Source organism: Ailuropoda melanoleuca, chromosome 15 (genome assembly GCF_002007445.2).
Source record: "Ailuropoda melanoleuca isolate Jingjing chromosome 15, ASM200744v2, whole genome shotgun sequence".
In the NCBI taxonomy this organism is placed as follows: Eukaryota; Metazoa; Chordata; class Mammalia; order Carnivora; family Ursidae; genus Ailuropoda; species Ailuropoda melanoleuca.
Genome location: NC_048232.1, coordinates 62,291,398 through 62,310,829, shown reverse-complemented (window position 1 = coordinate 62,310,829; position 19,432 = coordinate 62,291,398). Strand labels below are relative to the sequence as shown.

General features: G+C 36.0%; 2 long non-coding RNA genes across 3 annotated transcripts in view; one reads left to right on the top strand and one right to left on the bottom strand.

Annotated features, from left to right (window-relative positions):
- Nucleotides 1–19,432, top strand: part of LOC117796434 — a 328,247-nt gene that overhangs the window by 256,084 nt on the left and 52,731 nt on the right. The window contains exon 5 of one of the 2 annotated variants that reach the window (XR_004620955.1): nt 16,463–17,656. The exons of the other annotated variant lie outside the window; for it this stretch is intronic. This is a non-coding gene — a long non-coding RNA (uncharacterized LOC117796434). Of the gene's footprint in view, nt 1–16,462; nt 17,657–19,432 lie in introns of those variants that run through there. 2 annotated transcript variants of the gene reach the window in all.
- Nucleotides 2,640–17,707, bottom strand: LOC117796435. Its single transcript, XR_004620957.1, has 3 exons — nt 17,640–17,707; nt 6,402–6,506; nt 2,640–2,736 (listed from the first exon to the last, which is right to left on the bottom strand). It is a non-coding gene; the product is annotated as an uncharacterized LOC117796435 (long non-coding RNA).

Below are 19,432 nucleotides of genomic sequence, written 5' to 3'. Positions count from 1 at the left end.
AGGTGAAATATTTCATATTTCATATGCCATATTTTCCAGACATCACTTTTCAAAAAAAATTTCAATTGATATTTTTTTCTTATAAAATATATCTCAAATATATTCACCATTTACCATTGATTAGAAGGTGGAGTATGCTTTTTGCTTAATTTTTAAATAGTTTTATATCTAGGAGTTTCAATTTTAGTTTAGTTTTAGTTTATTATATTAGATCTTTCTTAGATATATGTCTTTTTTTTTCCCCCTGAGTGTACCATGCAGGTAGGAATATACTCACAGTAATGAAAATTTTTCAGAGTGACATTTTTTTTCTTTTTTCTTTTTAACATTTCTCTTTCACATTTTACACTGGTTTCTCTGCTGGTCTTTGGTCAGCACTGAGGATGATTTGTAGTTGCAAGCACTTCCTTTGTAGAAAACAAATTTTTCCTGTGCCTGGAAAATGTGTTTGTCTGTTCTCTAGGGCAGTGCAAAAGAGAAGAACCTTTAATGCACCCTCAGCTTCTCTTACGGAACCCTGCAAGTCAGAATCGTTACACTGTTTACCAGGACTATCTCGCAGTTTATACCTCCTGGGGGGATGTTTCCACTTCTGGAAAATGCATAGTGTTCTTCAGGACTCCATAGACTTGGGGGGAGGGGAGGTACAAGCAGCCCTCCAAAAACCCATTAGGATCCATCATGGCTTACCTCCCCTAGATTTATTCCTCTTCCCCCAAAGTCTTTTAGGCCATTGAAGATTAAATGATTTATTACTAAATTGAGGGGTTTTTAAAACATGTTTATCAGTTAATAATAAAACATGGCTCAGGCTTCGAATACAATTTAGCCCTCAAGATTGTAATTCAGTTATGTGACAATCTGAAAATTTGGTAAGAACCTAATAAGACATGGGAGGTTGGTGCACTTTTGAGAAATGCTCAGAAATGAAATAATGCCCTCCCTTCCAAATAACCACACAGATGAAAAGGAGAGGTGATATATATATTTAATATAAAACTAATGGAGCAATAAGAAAAAAAAATGATCTCAGGTCTTGATCTCAGCTCAGGTCTTGATCTCAGGGTCATGAGTGCAAGGCCCGTTCAAGCCCCGTGCTGGGCTCTGTGCTGGGTATGGAGCCTACTTAAAAAAAAAAAAAAAAAAAAAAATTGTAGAAATTGTAGACAAGAGAAAACAACCATTCCAACAATAAAAACATAGTAGAAAACTTGTTGCAAAGTTGTACCCCTGAATGTTAAGATAAAAACTTTGATAGCAGCATAAACAAATAATCTGTGTTTAAGTCACTGCTAAAACAGAAAGAAAATTTAAAAAGAAAAATACTGTTTATACTAATCCTCACAAGACACAGTTGAATTTCACTCTAATTCTGTGAGATATCAGTAATTTTGAGGAAAATTCAACCTTTTGTGACTTTTGCTAACTATCATCAGAAATCTTCCAAGAATCTACAAATGTTTCCAACTCCAGTATTTATTGGACTTTTTGTAATATAGATGGATACTGCAGAAATTGGCACTGAGTTATATTTAGTGATAGAAATATTCTATAATATGGAAAGAATGTATTATTTTTCTTGATCCATGAATTCCCCTGAAGGCCTGAATTATCTGCAATAAAAAGCAGAGAAAATTCTTGGGCATGCAGACTCCAAAAAACTATTTTTCTTCAAGAAATATATATCCTTGCAACTTGGTGGATGAGAAGACAACACAATTCTAGGTATGGTTTATTTCTTATCTTCAGAAAGCTGAATTCTAACTGAATTACATTTATTTAAAGACCATTGAAATGTCTTTATTTTTAATTTTGTGCCTTAAGCCACCTGATTCAGTATCCTAAACTATACCTTGCAAGTGAAGCTAATATAAACATTCACCTCCTCCAATGTAGGATGGTAAGTGTCAAGTTGACATGAAGACCACGTATTAGTGGTATCACTAATGTGAGTACTGAGAACCATTCAGTTCTATACATATGCTATGAATGTTTTGAAAACCAGTAGACTGGGGTCTCCTAAGATTTTATGTGCACTGTTTACCTCCCTATATGAATTGTGTCTAAACAACGTCCATACAATGAATTTCTAAAGGTTCTGTAGAGAATTCGTCCATTTCTAGAGAAGACGTAACTCCTTTATATTTGGGTCAGGAATCCCTCATGTTTTTATGAGTTTGCTGCTAGAAGGGACTTTGAATCAGCTATTTGTTATTCTGAGTGTCTTAAATGGAAGGCTCCTTAGAACAAGATGTTTTTCATAAAGGAAACCCAGCCATATAATGAATCCTATCAACTCCTTTATTTTGTTCACTTTATCTCTAACTGGAGATTTGCCTTGCTACCCTTAACCTTTTCTTGATCTCTTCTTCTCCTTAAACTCATGACCAGGGAGGAAGATGTATCACATGCCTTGTGGCGAAAAATAAGAAAGGTCCGTCTACTAATTATGGAATTGGTCTGAATTAAATTGCACGCATACTTTTACAACTGGAGACATAAAATTGCCTTAGGTTAAGGCCCACACATAACCAGTGAACTATTGGATGTGTCATGGAGACAGAGCAAAGCAAATTTAGTTCAGCATTTCAGTAAAAACCTAATATTACCAAAATAGAGTTAATAAATTGTTGCATTACCTTTGTGGATGCCAACTGCTTTGCATAAACAAATTTCTCCCTTGTTTAGCTAATATAAATAATTTGCATGTTTTATTTGCTTTATTTCCTCTTTTCTCTGAAAAACACCAGAACAAAATATTGCAAGAACTCTTATAAATGGAAAAAAGCTAAAACTGTATTGCAAAGGACAACTTTATAAAGCAGAAATTCCTGACAATGTTTTTTACCACTTAGGTTTTTACAGTAAATTAACAGAAATGGTTACATACAAATTTTATTTTTCAAGTTGTTCTTGTAATGACAAGCGTTGTTAACAATTCTAAACTGGCTCCCAGGAAAGCTTTACAAACATACAGCCTTTATCTATCTTTCTTATGTTCAAATTCAGTTCTTTTCTTTTATCCTTCTTATATTTTTGAGTGGATGATGAGAAATTGAAATATAAGACCCCTTGAAATTTTGTGGATTGATTCTGAACAGCTCAGAGCTATATCTGTGATTGCCCATAGATTAGAGACATGTTGAAATTCATGAAGTATATGTGAAAAGTCACCGAGGATAGGTACTTGAAAAAAATCAGAATTTTAAAAAGAATTTATGTTGCAAACAGATTATTGAATTTAAGGAGAAATGAGGTACATTTGATAGAAGGTAGGAGGCCAAGGGGTCTCTATTATGTTAGTCTAATTCTTGGCTTGCTCTCCGCTAACTTACTACTGTTTCTTAAACATGCCCAAACTTGCCACTGCTTTGGATTTTAGGCGTTTGCTGTTCTCCGTACCTGGAAGTTCTTTTCCCCAGATATTAACATGGCTCTTGGGGCACCTGGGTTGTTCAGGATCCCAGGGTCCTGGGATTCAGCCCCCTAGGTCAGGCTTCGCCCTCTGCCTCTGCCCCTCCCCCCTGCTCATTCTAGCTTCTCTCTCTCTCAAATAAATAAATAAAATCTTTAAAAAAAAATTGGCCCACTCCATCACTTTCTTTAGATATCTGTTCCAATGTTATCTTATTAAAGATAAATTTTCTATCCTCTTATTTAAATAGAACAACCCAATTAACCTCTAATTTCCTTCTTTAATTTTTTTTTCTAGCATTGATTCCCACTTAATATATGTTTTGTTCTCTGCTGTATCCTCAATGCCTACAATCATCCCTGGAACTCTACTGGGTCTCAATTTATACTTGTTGAATGGACAAATAATTTAAACTGTTATATCTATTATCCAGTGAATTAAGTGTATTTCAAATGTTATAATGATACTTGCTAAGTATGTCATTAGAATAAATAGAAGAAGATGGTTTTGAAGGATATTTGAGCCAGGCTTTAAAAAGTTCCCACACATATTTTTGAAGATTTCTTTGTCCAAAAAGACAATAGCTTACTACTAATTGTAGACTTCATTCTTACTGTGTAATCTGAAATATTCCTGAGGTACAGGATTCTGATAAACTTTTCTGTTTCAATAGTGCATTTCACTAGGTGATTATGACATGTCTTGATATTCTCATTACAATTTCCACTTCATTTCAGATCATATTGTGGTTTGGGGGCCTACTGGGCTTCATGTCCAGTGGGCAACTCAAAGCACTATGCTGCCCCAGGGCCCTTCCGACTGATGCAGGTTTTGACAGCCGAACCTTCAATTGGTATTGTGATCTTCCCAACACATGTGGTTATAAAGGAAGTTGCCATTGATAGGCAACCCTTCAATAGCTAATGGCTTCCCTGGAGTTAACCACATAGCATAATGAAGACTAACAGTGATGAATCTAGGATGTAAATCCTAGAAGCTTTATTGACCTCTTGCTGTGTATTCACATCAAGGAAAGATGTTTAGGTTCTAAAGTACAACTTGTGGTAGAAAGTTTTCATAAAGTTTTAGATGAATTAACCTTTCTTCAGTTTTCAGCACCCTTAAATAAGCCCTCTTAATTCATACCTATCTGCCATAACAACACAAAACTTAAAAACAAAAGAAAAGCATAGTCCTTAAAGGAACAGATGGATCAATTGACTTTCATTAAAATTAAAAACATCTACTCTTCGGGGCGCCTGGGTGGCTGAGTTGGTTAAGTGTCTAACTCTTGATTTTGGCTCAGGTCGTGATCTCAGGGTTGTGAGACTGAGCCCTGTGTTGGGCTCTATGCTCAGTGGGAAGTCCACTTGAGATTCTCTCGCTCCCTCTCCCTCTGCGCCTCTTCCTGCTCTCTCTCTCAAATAAATAAATACATCTTTTAAAAAAAAGCATTTACTCTTCATAAGACACTGTTGAGGCAATGAAAAGGCAAGTCACAGTCAGGGAGAGAACATTTACAAGGCACATAGATGCATATGATAAGTACACTTCAAGACCAATGATGAAGGATATGTGTTCAGAATATATACAGCAGTCCTCCCTTATCTGCAGTTTTGCTTTCTATAGTTTCAGTTAACCATAGTCAACCATGATCCAGAAAGTTATGATCCCTCTTCTAACCTATTGTCAGAAGGTCAGTAATAGCCTAACCCTACTGTGCCTACGTCATTCCATTCACTTCATCTCCTCACCTAAGTGTTTTATCGTCTCCCATCATCACAGGAAGGGTGAGTCCAGTGCAATAAGATATTTTGAGAGAAAGAAAGAGACCACATTCACATAACTTTTCTGACAGTATAATGCTAAAATTCTCCTATCGTATTATTGGCTATTGTTGTTAACCTCTTACTGTGTCTAATTTGTAAATTTATCATAGGTACTTCTGTACAGGAAAAAGCATAGTGCACGTAGTATGCACAGTTTTAGGCATCCACAGAGGTTTTGGAACATATTCCCTGTGGGTAAGGGGGAGACTACTGTAAAGAACTTTTACAACAGTAGTAAAGAAAAGAAATGATGAAACGAAAATGGGCAAAATATTTGAATAAATCACTACAACATATACTGATGGCAAATAAGCGTGTTAGAGATGCTCACCATCACTAGCTATTTTGGAAGTACACATGAAGGCGATACCACAATGAGCTAACAATACACCCCCCTTAGAACGGCAATGAAAACAATAAACAAAAAACAACAGACCTACTCCTTGGGAACAAAAAAAGACTTACTGAGTGTTGGCAAAGTTCTTGGGGAATTAGAACTGTCATACACTCCAGTTAGAAATGCAAGATGATACAACCACTTTGGAAAATAGTTTGACAGTTTCTTAAATAGTTAAACATAAACTCAACTCTTCTACTCCTATTTACTCAAGAGAAATGAAAGCTTATGTCTTTAGAGCAACTTTTACATGAATGTTAATATCAGCTCTGTTTTTAATAGCTACAAACAATCCAAATGTTCATCAGCAGACAAATGGATAAATGAACTGCTGTGTATTATACCAGTCTATAGTGACAAGGAATTTATGCTACAACATGGAGGGTATAAATGTCAGCAGAATAACTATGCTAAATAAAAGAAGCTATATAAAATAGGACACAATATGGTTCTCTCTGTCCAAATGAAAATGAACATAGAGTGGTAGAAAGCATATAAGTAGCTGTCTTCTATTAGAGGAAGATGGGGCGAGGCAAGAAAGAGGGGTTACAAAGGAGCAGGGGGAAACTTTTGGAGGTGATAAGTTTGTTCAACGTTTCCATTATGGTGATGGTGTCATGCGTGTATGTATTTTAAAACATGGTGTGTATAAATGTTAAAACATCAAATTCTACCCAATAAATATGCACAATTATTTCATGTCAGTTATGTCTCAGTAATTCTGTTAAATAAAACCACAAAACATCAAACTCCACCATACCTGTCATCCCTATACCTCAGTCTTGTGTTCTCAGGCCACTGCAGTTGTCACTGGGTGTGCTCGTTGGTCGGCATTGGGTGAAGAACTCACCGTTGCATTTCTCAGCTATGGGTAGAGAGTGGGGAGATGTGATATTCCTTTGAAGTCATCCTGAAAACTCTACTGAAGGATGTGCCTTAGGGTGAATGCTTGCAGGCATGCTCAGACTTGGCCCATTTAGTTACCATCTAATAAAGGAAAATGCCGATGTCACCAAGAAGAGAGATTCAGTGTGTGAGGCAAATGGGAGACACTTCTTGCCACATGTTGTTCCTCAGGCGGGCTTACGTGTCCAGTGTAATTACAGCTCCTCTAGGGTTCTCTAGCACTTCCAATTATGCTCATAATTTCAAATTTCACCACTCGCATTCCAAAAAATTAGATCTTGCTGAGACCTTGGATTTTGGTTTGAAATAGGACACCGCACTCTACCAGCCATCTTGTTTTTAACCACAACTCTTCCACAGCTGTTTAAGGCTGTGTATATTAAATTAATGTTCAAGGAAGTTTGCAATTGCTCACCAGGGGGAAAAGAATGTGAGTTAACCACAAAGCTTCCTCTTAGCAGGGGCCAGCAAAGATATGCCCATGTTTCATTACTGAGTAATGTCAGATTTCATCTTTCTCAGTCTCACATAATTTAGTTTTCCTTTCTTGCAAAGGTTGCTCAGGTTGAATAATTAAATACTTANTTCCTCTTAGCAGGGGCCAGCAAAGATATGCCCATGTTTCATTACTGAGTAATGTCAGATTTCATCTTTCTCAGTCTCACATAATTTAGTTTTCCTTTCTTGCAAAGGTTGCTCAGGTTGAATAATTAAATACTTAAATCCCTGGATGTTTAGTGGACAGAATTTAGGAGGGTGTGAGGACAATTGCAAAAGAGGAGAATACGAGTTGGACAAATCACAAAGTAGGAATTGTACATTATTCCTTTAACATACATTTATTGAGCACATACTAGGTGCCCGGCATCATATCAGAACTTGATGAACAATAGTGAGCAAAAACCAACCTGTTTCTTGTCGTCATAGAGCTTATAGTGCAGGAAATGCGTTCAATTAGATGTGCGGTTCATCCCAAACTCCAGCTCCTGGTTCTTTATTCCTCTTTCCCATCCAAATTATCCTCATTCAATAAATTGATACTTCTATTACTGAGGTTATAGAATACTTGGAAATGAGAGGATTTTGCTATAAGACCTTCTGAAAGGGTAAGCCCTTCTTATCCCCCCTAATTCCTCCCCCTCCTCCTCCCACGCCTCCTTCTTTTCCTCTTTGTCCTCCTTCTCTTTCTTTTACCATTTTCAATTTTGAATCTTGAAATAATTTCAGATGTCCAAAATTTGCAAAATTAGTCCAAAGAGTTCTGATACATCCTAATGCAGATTCCCCAGCTTTTAACACATCTTTGTTTGTTTTACCATTCTCTCTCTCTCTCTGCCTCTTTCTCCCTCTCTCTCCATGGGTATGGCTATGGCTATAAATATAAATATACTTATAGTTACATATTCTATTTCTAAAATATTTGAGAGTAATTTGCAGACATAATACCCTTTACATCTAAATACTTCACTATACATCTTCTGTTACTTAACCACATTACAATGAATAAAATCTACTAACATTAATAGTACCAGTATCTAATCTAGGAGCCATATATTCAAAGTCAGCCATTTGTGCCACTAATGTTCTTACCTAATCCAGGATCATATGTTGCATAGAATTGCCATGTCCCTTATTTTGCTTTCATCTGAAACAGATCCTTACTTTTTGTCTTTTAATGACTTAGATTTTTTTTTTTTAAGAATACAGGCCAGTTATCTTGAAAAATGTTTCTCAGTTTGGGTTTATCTAATGTTTCCTTATTAGATTCAAGTTATGCACTTTGAGCAGGAATGCCACAGGAGTAATGTGTCTTTCTCAGTGCATCCTGAAGTGCTATATCAATGGGATGGTGATTTCAACTGTGTCCACTTGGTAAAGATGTTATCTGCCAATTTTCTCCAATGTAAAATAACCATTTTCCCATTGTAATTAATAAATAACGTGTTGAAAGCTGCCTTGAGATTATATAATCATTCTGCTTTTCACTATACTTTTACCCACAAATCCATTGATAATTCTTACCTGAAACCATTATTACTAGAGTGGTTTCCAAATAATGATTTTCTATTTCTATCATTCCTTTTATCTTTATTAGTTGGAATTCCTTTAAGGAGCAGCTTTCCTTTTTCCCCTGATAAACTTCTTTTCTGAAGCCTCTCCATCTGTCCATCCAGGTATCTCTTCATCCATCCATCTCTATATTTTTTCATCCATGCATTATATAATTCTGTGTAGTACCAAAGATCTCCATGATATAGACCTATTTCATTCTTCTCATCTAACTGAATTTGTACAGAACGCTCATAGTGATGGCCTTACAATATTACTTCTCTAAAGATAATAATGAAGTTTTTAAAAATTACTGCTTTCTACGTGATTACAGCAGAAGACAGGATAAAAGTCCGTTCTTAAAAATCTGTTGGAAGCTTGTCCAATGAGGGAGAAATTCATGCTTTCCAAAGTGATCTTTCATCATCAGATGAATCGAAATATATTCATGTGCATGTGTTTGGCCTCTCTGTACTCCTTCCATAGTCTTCTTGTCAAAAGATAATTTTCAACTGGATTGTAGGCTGAAATTGTAATACTTGTCTACAGTAAATCTGATGTTTTATCAGGTTGACTGCTTGACTCAAGTTCCACACTTTATGTTTATTTGAAAGACAAAATATCTTCTGTTCTCATGATAACCCCACATCTATCCATGGTCTGGTCTGATTTGAACTTCCCAAATTTGGGATTTTAGTGATATTGCTCTGCTCTGTTGTCAAGGGTATATAGGGAACTCAAAAGATTACAAAGAAAATCAATTAAGTCAATTTAACCTAAGCACATAGCAACACATTGCAGACACAGAAATGCTAATAAACTTTCATTCGAAAATATAGAAGCCTAGGTTTTAAAATTTTTCTTACATAATGTCAATTGTGGATAAAATAATACAATCAGAGATGCCATTTATTTAGTGCCTAAATAAGTAAATAAATAAAATCTTTTAAAAAAGTCATGTTTTCCCTCTGCATTACATTGACAATGTCTCTGTTACCAGTAGTAAATATACAGAAGAATAAACATGTATAGCCTATGAAATCGATAAGAATAAAAGCTTATGTGATTCTTTGGCAGAAAAATTCAAAGTGTCTTATCTTTAGAGTACAACAGAGGGCTTAAGTTCAAAGGGTTTATTTATCTGACTTGGTTTTCTTTGTTTTGTTCCATTTATCTCTTTCCTTCTTTGTAATATCGGTATTTTTAAAAATCTGCATACATGCTCAAAAAATAATGCTATTTAAAAACATGCTCAAAAAATAAAATGTTATTTTAAATAATACTATTTAAAAACCTTAAAATCTGAGAAATAGTGATAATAATGGTACTTTATCCCCATGATAATTTACACGTAGACCAAGTTTGAGTTTCCATTCCTGTAAATTGAACTCACTCAACTGAATTTTCTGTTTCAAACAGCAGGTGGTAGTGGTGGGTTATTCTATCAAATTTAACTACTTGTAGATATTGCTGTGCTGTTGAAAGCAATATATATCACGTATTTTGGTTTCAGAACCATTCACATCATTTTGTTAAAATTTATTTTATGAAATAGTACACATGATGAGGTCTTATATTATTTGAAAAATATTGCATGTATATAAATATTTTGGAAGAAAGAAGATTATTGCACATACACAAAACACATCATTTAAATCATTTAAGCAGTTTAGTACTTCACACAATTATTTAAGTGGTTGTAATATGTATTTTTGTTAATAAAGATGATTTAATATTGGAGATTAAATATTTTATCAAATAAATTTGATAATTTGTAATAAAATAGTAGTACTATATAGTAAAGACTAAAGAAATTTTTGTAATTTAGCAAAAGAGTGGGTGGGAAAATTGATTTATTTTCACTCCTTCAATTAATTCATTGAGTAACCTTTTAACATAGTATTTACTATCTATTACTCATCTGTCTACATTCACATTCCACTATATTCTAGATCTCCGAATCATTTCTTTTGAGTCTTGGCTACATTTCAGTTCTCAATTGGTTAAAACTTAAAGGGGGCAGTATTTTCTAGAATCTTTGATTCTGGACTGGATTTGGTTTAACGGTGGGAAGGGACAAGAAAAAAAGGAGCGTATTGTGCTCTTTTGAAAGCCATTGTCCTTACTACTGAAATACTACTTGAATGCTGTAGTTCTCATGGCCATGGTGATGATGATGATGTTATATTATTTGAGCTAGTCTCTTTGAGGTCCCAGGCTACACAATGTAAAGGTAACGCTTACAAACTTGACTGATGATAGACAGTAATAGGCAGCAGATGGCATCTCTAAAGATTTCCATTACTGTTTGCAGTGTCTACTTTATGGCAGATGGACTGGAGGAGTGGAAAGGTAGGTGGCTGGAAACTGTGGGACTGATGTAGAACTACGTGGCTGGTAGGGTACTAAGGGTCCTGTGGAAGGAGCAGAGGTTAAAATTGAGGCAGGAGATAAAGAAATAAGGTGGGTTAGCAAAAGGACTACAAATGCTGTATACCAGAGTCTACAAAGTAGAGATGTGGGGACCCCTGACATTTTGTTTTAGGGTCAATGTGTATGACTTCAACATTTTTATTGTAGCCACTGTGAAATTGGAGCTGAAGGGTAGTGGTGAGGTCATTGCCAAGCAGTTGTGAGAGTTTTTAAAAATAGAATAGAAGTAAAATAGAAGTAAATGAACAAAGCAAACACTGATACCTTAAGCAAACACTTAATACCTTTCTTTACCAAGTGCATCATTTGTGAGACATCCTTATCTTCAAAATAGAAGGATAATTAACATCACTAATTATCTAATTAAGTTCATTAAACATCCATCAACAGTGCACCATCTATAGCAGGGTTGATTTAAGTGCAATCAATACCCTTATATGTCCACTCACAGGCTACTTCGAAAAAGAGTTCTTAACCAAACTGAGCCTTCTACACTCTCCCTCATCCCTTGCAGTTGTCATCATTTCCAAATAGAAAGCTAGCAAATTCTAATACATACATATATATATCAAATATATACACATATTTATTTTATATAATATATAGTGTATATATATAATGTATATATGATCACATATATTCATGTATTATATATTCATATATATTATATCACACACATGATCTCTAAATGCAGTATATATTATATACTATATATGTGTATATACATATTCTTAAGATTGCAAGCCCTATTGAAACAGAAATTCTGTAGGGTAGGAACTGGGGAATCACATTGTAAAAAATTTCTCCATATAGCTATCATGCATGGTATCATTGTGAACCACTGGTTTGAATATTTTAAAAACTATTGCTAAAAGCAATAGCTTCATGATATAATGAAACAAAACAAAATAAAAAGAAGCAGTACAGGTATAGTAGAAACAAACCAGGTTTGTGTGACTTGACACTCATAAATATTTGGAGCCCTCTTTATGGAATAAAATTTAAAAATTACAAGATGAGATACAATGTCTTCAGAGTAAAGCTACTTCTGAGGCGTGAACATGGAGGCCAACTTCACTTCTTATCAGACTGGACAGGTTTCTGGGCCCTTCTGACTTGAGAATAATGGCCTCATGGGGTCGTCAAGCTCAAAAGAGCTCATAGCCCTTCACGGACAGTGAAACACCCAACAGCTTCGGAGGGGATTATCCTCTTCATCTCTGATCACCCAGTTCATGGCATGAGTGTGAAGTGAACAGAGAAAACTGCTCAAGATTCTGAGATACTCAGTAGGACAATTATGCACACTTGCATCCCCTGCTTTTCTCCCATTTTTCCAGAGAAATCCAACACTCTTACCCACTCAAACCTTAGTGAGCATTTGTTGAAGAAATGACGGATTAAATGACAAGTAAATGAATGGATGAGTGGATGAATGAGTGATGAACAAATGAATGAAAGGAAGGAAAGGAAAGGAAAGGCTTATGGCCCATGTGCTGCTGTCATAAAATATGGTTGGGCCAAACTTTAGAAGTGATGTCTTCTTTTGAGGATTTTAAACTGATTAAATGCATCCTGGGGTAATAGTGGGTAACTGAGCTGGGCCTCCTGGAGGAAGGACCTTTTTGCAAAGCTTTGGAAGGAGCTTGTTTACAAAAAAATGAGAAAGTCATTCTAAAGGCCATTTCTTCGGGGCATCTGGGTGGCTCAGTCATTAAGCCTCTGCCTTTGGCTCAGGGCGTGATCCCGGCGTTCTGGGATCGCTCGCATCAGGCTCCTCTGTTGGGAGCCTGCTTCTTTCTCTCCCACTCCCCCTGCTTGTGTTCCCTCTCTCCCTGGCTGTCTCTCTCTCTCTGTCAAATAAATAAATAAAATCTTTAAAAAAAATAATATAAAATAAAGGCCATTTCTTCATTTCCATTTCGACATTAGGGAACCCATAGTGCTCATTCACCTTGTGCAACAGGGTGGTTTCAGTGAAAAGTATTTAGGCTTTCAAAATAAGCAAAATAAATATTTACTAAGTGTCCCTCTGTGGAAAAAGCACAGGAAATCACAATGCATCTGAAAGATATGTCTTTGTAACCACACTAAAACCTCACCAAAATCCATAGAGTCAGGTTTTTCTCTAGAAAACTACAACTTCAGGAACTTCATGACTTCCCAGGATCCCAAGATAGTAGAAATAAGATTCAGAGCCTACACTCTGATTTAATATCCATGATCTTCAGTTGTACCATTTTAAGTAACAAAATATTATTTTTTACATTTTGTCAAAGTATAGACAAAAAACTTTTCTGTGTTTTATTAATTTCCCTGTTGAGAATATAAATGACTTTTAATTATTTGCATTAATTTTATAACATTTTCTAATGGAGTCAAAAAAAGGCTGTACATTTCCCGGTAACGGCACCATGCTGTGTCTAAACCCCACCCTTCTCACATACAATGTGGTGAAATAGGAGGACCCCAGATTACACACAGACACAAAGCATTATGTGTATGTAAATGTGTCTAATACATATGTATGTATATGTATGTACATATGTCCAATACGTTTTATAATTTGAAAACAGAAAAAGGAGTTTCAAAAAGAAACTTTAAACATGATGTTTGGATACTTGCTTACTCTGATGCTGAAGCATATGTAAGCTAAAGTATATAAAAATAACTACAAAATAGACTCGTTTGTAAACTGTAAAACTACTGGGAACCTTCTGGATATATAGGGGCAATGTGAAATTTATGCTTCTGGGTTTTTTTTCTATATCCTCTATGAATTTTAATTAAACATATACAAGAAGAGGGGTGCCTGGGTGGCTCAGTCAGTGCCTTGGACTCAGGTCATGATCTCAGGGTCCTGGGATCGAGGCCCATGTCCTGTTCCATGCTCAGCAGGAAGTCTGCTCCTCCCTCTCCTTCTGTCCCTCCCCACCCACTCATGCTCTCTAGCTCTCTTTCTCTCTCTCTCAAATAAATATGTAAAATTAAAAATAAAAACAACAAAAGAAGTGCATTTCAGAAGAAATAAGGGTTTGGTGGATGCTACAGTTTAGAGAAAATAAATGTATTAAATAATTACAAGTAGCTTTTTCTAATTTTTTTCTCCTTTGATCAGCCTTGCAGTTCTGAAAGAGCCTGCCTTGGACTTGTTTACATAAACAAATATGTCTTGTTCTGTTGTGTGTGTCTAAAGGAGATTTTAACCCCATCCCCTTTAGTTGACCTCTAAAGCCAAGTTTAAGCCATCCTGATCTTACTCTACAAATATTTAAATATTTTATTTTTCACAGTCATTTCTGATAATGCCTCTGCTTTATACCAACAATGTGGCAGAATCTGAAGACACGTGATTTAGGACATATGTTTCTGATTTGTGATTGTTTGGGGTGCAAATTAAATGCAAGAGGGCAATCCCAAACAGAGTGTGTGTGGCCAAATTAAAGTGGTTTATGCATCCATAAGGAGAGACTGGTTATAGGAATTCTAACTAGGAAAATAAAATGATACTGTCTCTGGGCTCCCAAAAGCTCATTCAAAATGTTAAACTTCCTTGGAAGGTCTTCATATTTACTTTTCATTTGAAGTTCCAAATTATTTTTGCAAAATCAGTTCTGAGTGATACTATTTAAGTATATGCCCTCACTTTGTTTTCAGGGTTCAAGGATTGTGGATGTGTGCTATTGATTTGATTCCCCAATTCTGGCACATGTCCCGAAAGGAAAAAAAATGCATAAAACTCTAGACCCAAAAATGCCCATTAGTCAGCTCTGAGCATGCCAAGTTGTCGAGCGATATTACAGTTATGATCTTTAAAGCATTTGTAAAAAAAAGCTGGATAACTTTGTGTAAAAAGCTGGATTTTATGGCTTCGTCTATGCCAAAGAGATTGTCCAACAGAAAGCACCCTGGTAAGCCTAATTATTACTCCACATATGGTACGTGGCATTATGAGCTATTTTGAGGTTTGGGGAAAGGGAGAGCCAAGTGACAACCACAGCTGGGTGTGCTGAGCAATTTTAACTCCAAATCTAACATCGCCGTGTTGGCAGAGCATAAGACACAAAATGCTGCCTCAGCGATCTGTCTCTCACATATTTAATCTGAGGGAAAGTAATTTTGTTAAAATTTATGGGGTGGGGTGGATGGGGAAGGGAGAGATACACAAAGCATCAGGATAGTGCATCTATGTTCAGTGAAGATGCCTCTTCAGAATGTCATGGCTGCTATTAGCAAGGGCAGCTTTCATGTCGTACTTTAAAATCGTAGCAGCCTTTATGACACTGTATTTAGGGAAAAATGCAGAATCTGAGTTAGGATGCAACCTAAGTGAAACATTAAAAAATATATTAATTCTTGAATGTGTAAGTGGTTGCACAAACAAAATAAATTGGGGAGAGTGAATTCAGGGACCCATGGAAGCAAGCAGCCATTTATCAGAGTTGCCTCTATGCCTTTAATGGATTATGTTTGCGAGGTTCTTCAGAGAAAGAAAGAGACATTAAATAAAGAGGGTGGTTTTATATTTACATCAATGTTCAGTCCCGTGAGAACTATTTCTAAGTCAGATTTGTGGCTATCTCGATGTGGCTTCAGATAAATTCCAACATCCTTCTACCTCCATCCCTGACGCATTTTAAAGGTGAGCCTTGTCTACCATTCAGTTGCAGCATCTTTTGCTCAGAAGTCGTTTCTGACAGTGGAGGGCGTGCCCATAATGCCTGGGACATGCGAAAGGCGTTCACACATATTAAATGATAATTACGCTCATATCCTCTACTATGTTTTGTTGGACCTCTAAAGCCTTTGATTCTACAAGTCCAAGAAACCTAGCAGATTCCTTCCGGGCACCACTTTCCCCCTGGTTCCCCCCTGGTTTTAGATAAAACAAATAAGAATTTCCTTCTCTAGCAAAATAAAGGGATTTGTCTCTCCAGTTTTCCATTCTAAATACTAAAAAAAAAAAAAAAAAAAAAAAAAGGAAAAAAGACCCTAGTTAAAGTTAAGGATTGTCTTCACTAGAGCAGAGTAACTGGGAGCAAATAATTAACATTCTCAGTAGATCTACATTCACGATCAAGGCTAAAAGAAAATCATGACATCCGTATTTTGGGTAGCATTTTATTTTTCTGTCATTATTTCATATTGTTTTAAAACAAAGTCATATATTTACTTTATTTAAATATACCATTTAAAAATGAGGAACACTGAATTCACGTTTTAATTCAGCCTTTACTTATATTTTTAAGTCGAAAGATTCATAGACTCCTGTAGAATATAACTTCTAAGCATTATGATAAGATTAAAATGATTTACCACTTCATTATTTCTTTTGAGAATGAACTAGAATTAATGCTCTTTAAAGCTGGCCTCTTTGTTGCTATTGCTGTTTTCTCCAAAAGGTGGCACTTGTGTAATCTTTTTCTTTCTCAGGGTGCAGAGAACCAGGGGAGCCAGAGGGACCAGAGTGAATTTTCAGAATTGTTTTTCTTTGACAGACTCCAAGTAGCCACGTCAAAAATCTGCATGTCTGCCATCGCAGCTCCTGTATGCTACAGAACCCTTCACAGAAGAATTAGTCTGATTTTGTGAAAGAAAAACATGCTTCCTCTCTTGATTTGGTTTAAACTTTAGAATTCTTTATCCCAAGTTTATTTTATAACCTTTTTCTTTCCTTCTGATCTTAGACTAAAGTTCTAATTCTTTCTTTTAGATAACCTTGATCCGTTTGAAGTTGTCTTTCTTAGTTAGAATGCATAAGCAACACATAAGTATGTCTGGACTCTATCTAAACAGACCTTTCTGACAGCATAAGTCAAGAAGGATAAATCATTCAGACAGGAGAAATCTTTTGAACTGTGGACAGACACGAAGAGTGAGAGGCACAGAGGGAAAGGGGAAACATATTGGAGAGATTCTGATGATGAGACAGGAATTCACAGATGAGACTTAAAATCAAACATGCAAGCTCTTCCCAGGGGTTCATGTAAATTTGCTTCTAATCCCCGCAGCTGAAAAGAATGTTAAACATGATCTGATGAAATCCAACACTTCATTTTACAGATGAGAAAACCGAGTCCCAGAAACATACAAGAGCGTGTTCCATGGAGCAAACTCAATTCTGTTTCTACTTCTGGTAACAGAAGGCAATGATCTGTCGAAGAGATGTATTAAGTCACAGGTTATAGAAAACAAAATCTCAGATAGTTTTGAAAATTGGAGTCCCTATAACAATGATTCTTTTTGCCAGACACATATTATTTTGAGCCACGATACTGTCTGAGAAGCGCTCCTCTGCTCCACACAGGAATATTCATTCATTAACCATGTAAGTTACAGATCTGTGCTGTCCGATACAGTAGCCATCAGCCACAAGTGACTATGTAATTGCATTTTGAGTTAAAATTAAATAAAAATAAAAATTTAGTTCCTCAGTTATGCTAGTCACATTTCAAGTACTCAACACCTACATGTGACTAGTGGCTGCCTATATTGGACAGGGCACACATAGAACTTTCCATCACTGCTGAAAGTTCTTTTAGGCAGCACGATTATGGATCACTAACTGTAGAGAGTATAAACAGAGTACAACACAAAGTCAGGTACATACTGTGATGGGCTGGTCCAGGGTGTAGTATCTATCCATAGTTTCATAATCTATGTGGGTTCCTAAGCAACTTGACAGCCATCTATGGAAAACTTGCTGCTTTATGTCTTTTTATGTCCTCTCCAGCCCCCTTTCTCCTCCTACTTATGCCTTCTCGAATATTCCTCTTTTTCTTTTGAGTGTTTAATAAATCTTGTGGGTATCTTCTTTATTCCTTCTCGTGTGCATCATTTATTTCCATTTCACAATGCCCAGTAAATACTTACCACCAGACAGACATTGCACTTACGACTACAGAGGAAACATTGGATGCTCAGTGATGATGAATGGGATGGGAGGAAAACCTCTGTTCAGAGCCCAGTCAAGACAATGAACTTCTCAGGCCATTGGAATTAGGGAAAACAAGAATTATTAGCATAACTATGTAGATTAATAGATGGAAGTTTATTCTGAGGGGTTTAGTGACTTGCCCAAAATAATACAGATGGTTAAAAAAAAAATACCCTCAGACTTTAATCCATGTCTTTTTACATCAAGTCCAGTGGTGTTTTTTTTTTCCTTATCTATTAACAACCCAGAGTAGAGATTGGCTTATGCCAACTTTATAATTTCTTTTAATATCAGCCTATGAATCATCAAATAAGTTGTGTCTTGCATATATCCACATTCTTTTTTTTTAAGCCCAATTTTCTGAATTTCTTTGAATACAGACAGAATTATATTTGCATGGGCTTTTCTTCAAAACTCATAGCTAAGTGCTTGTAAAAGAGCCTCATGTTGAATCCATCAGTGCTTGATGTTCTGTCAATACTTTGAAATCTTAGGGGTTAACATAATTTAAATGTAAATTAAACAAATGCTCTTTCTATAAAACAAAAGGATAGATATAATTTCTATCAGTTGGCAGATGAATAAAATCACATCATTTGCAGGCAATCAGGAGGACATCAGTAGCAGGCAACTTGTCAGTTTCGGTACTTCCCATGACCGTGTGTGTAACAGTGTGATTCATTCAGGCACACCTACATCCAGATGTTATTCGAACTCTAGGTCTTATATAGATTTTCTCTTTGAGCAACACTTGCATGGAAATTTGACACCACCACCCCATCAGTCAAGAGGCTTTAACTGGGCCTGTTACTGTCTCTGTACCGTATTATTTGGAAGTGCTTCACCCACACCACATGCTTCTTAGTATGAAGGTTAGTATGACAGAGATTCCTCCCCCACATACATTATCAGTCAAATGTTAATTTTTATGTTTTCGTGTGGTCTCATAACATGTGTCACTTGCAATGATTTTAATCACAAATTGTATTATAGTGAGATGGTACTGCCTTTATTTATAAAGCGAACCTAGCTAGCGATGGTCCTTATCTTCATCAATATATACTTTCAGTACTCCTACCCTGTTTTCTTATCCTACCCATCAAATTAGCCGTACAGGATTTAATTGACTGAAACTTGTTCCTAATCTTTCATAGAGCACTATCCTGACTCCATCCTCTTTTCCACTTTGTCATACTCTCCTGCCAAAACAAACAAACAAAACAAAGCAAACTAGCAAACACCCTCTTTAGGGTGACTTTTCCACTTTTCAGCACCTCCACCCTTTTCTGTCCAATCCATCAATTCAGAGAATCTTCCCTTTCTTATCTACAATCGATTTGTTCCTCTCTTCCAAGGTTTTCCTCTAGTATCTTAGAATTCAAAGATTCTCATATCCAAAAATACCATTCATATGTTTTAAATACACTCTTCTTGCATAACATAAGTATATTCACACATTGAATCAC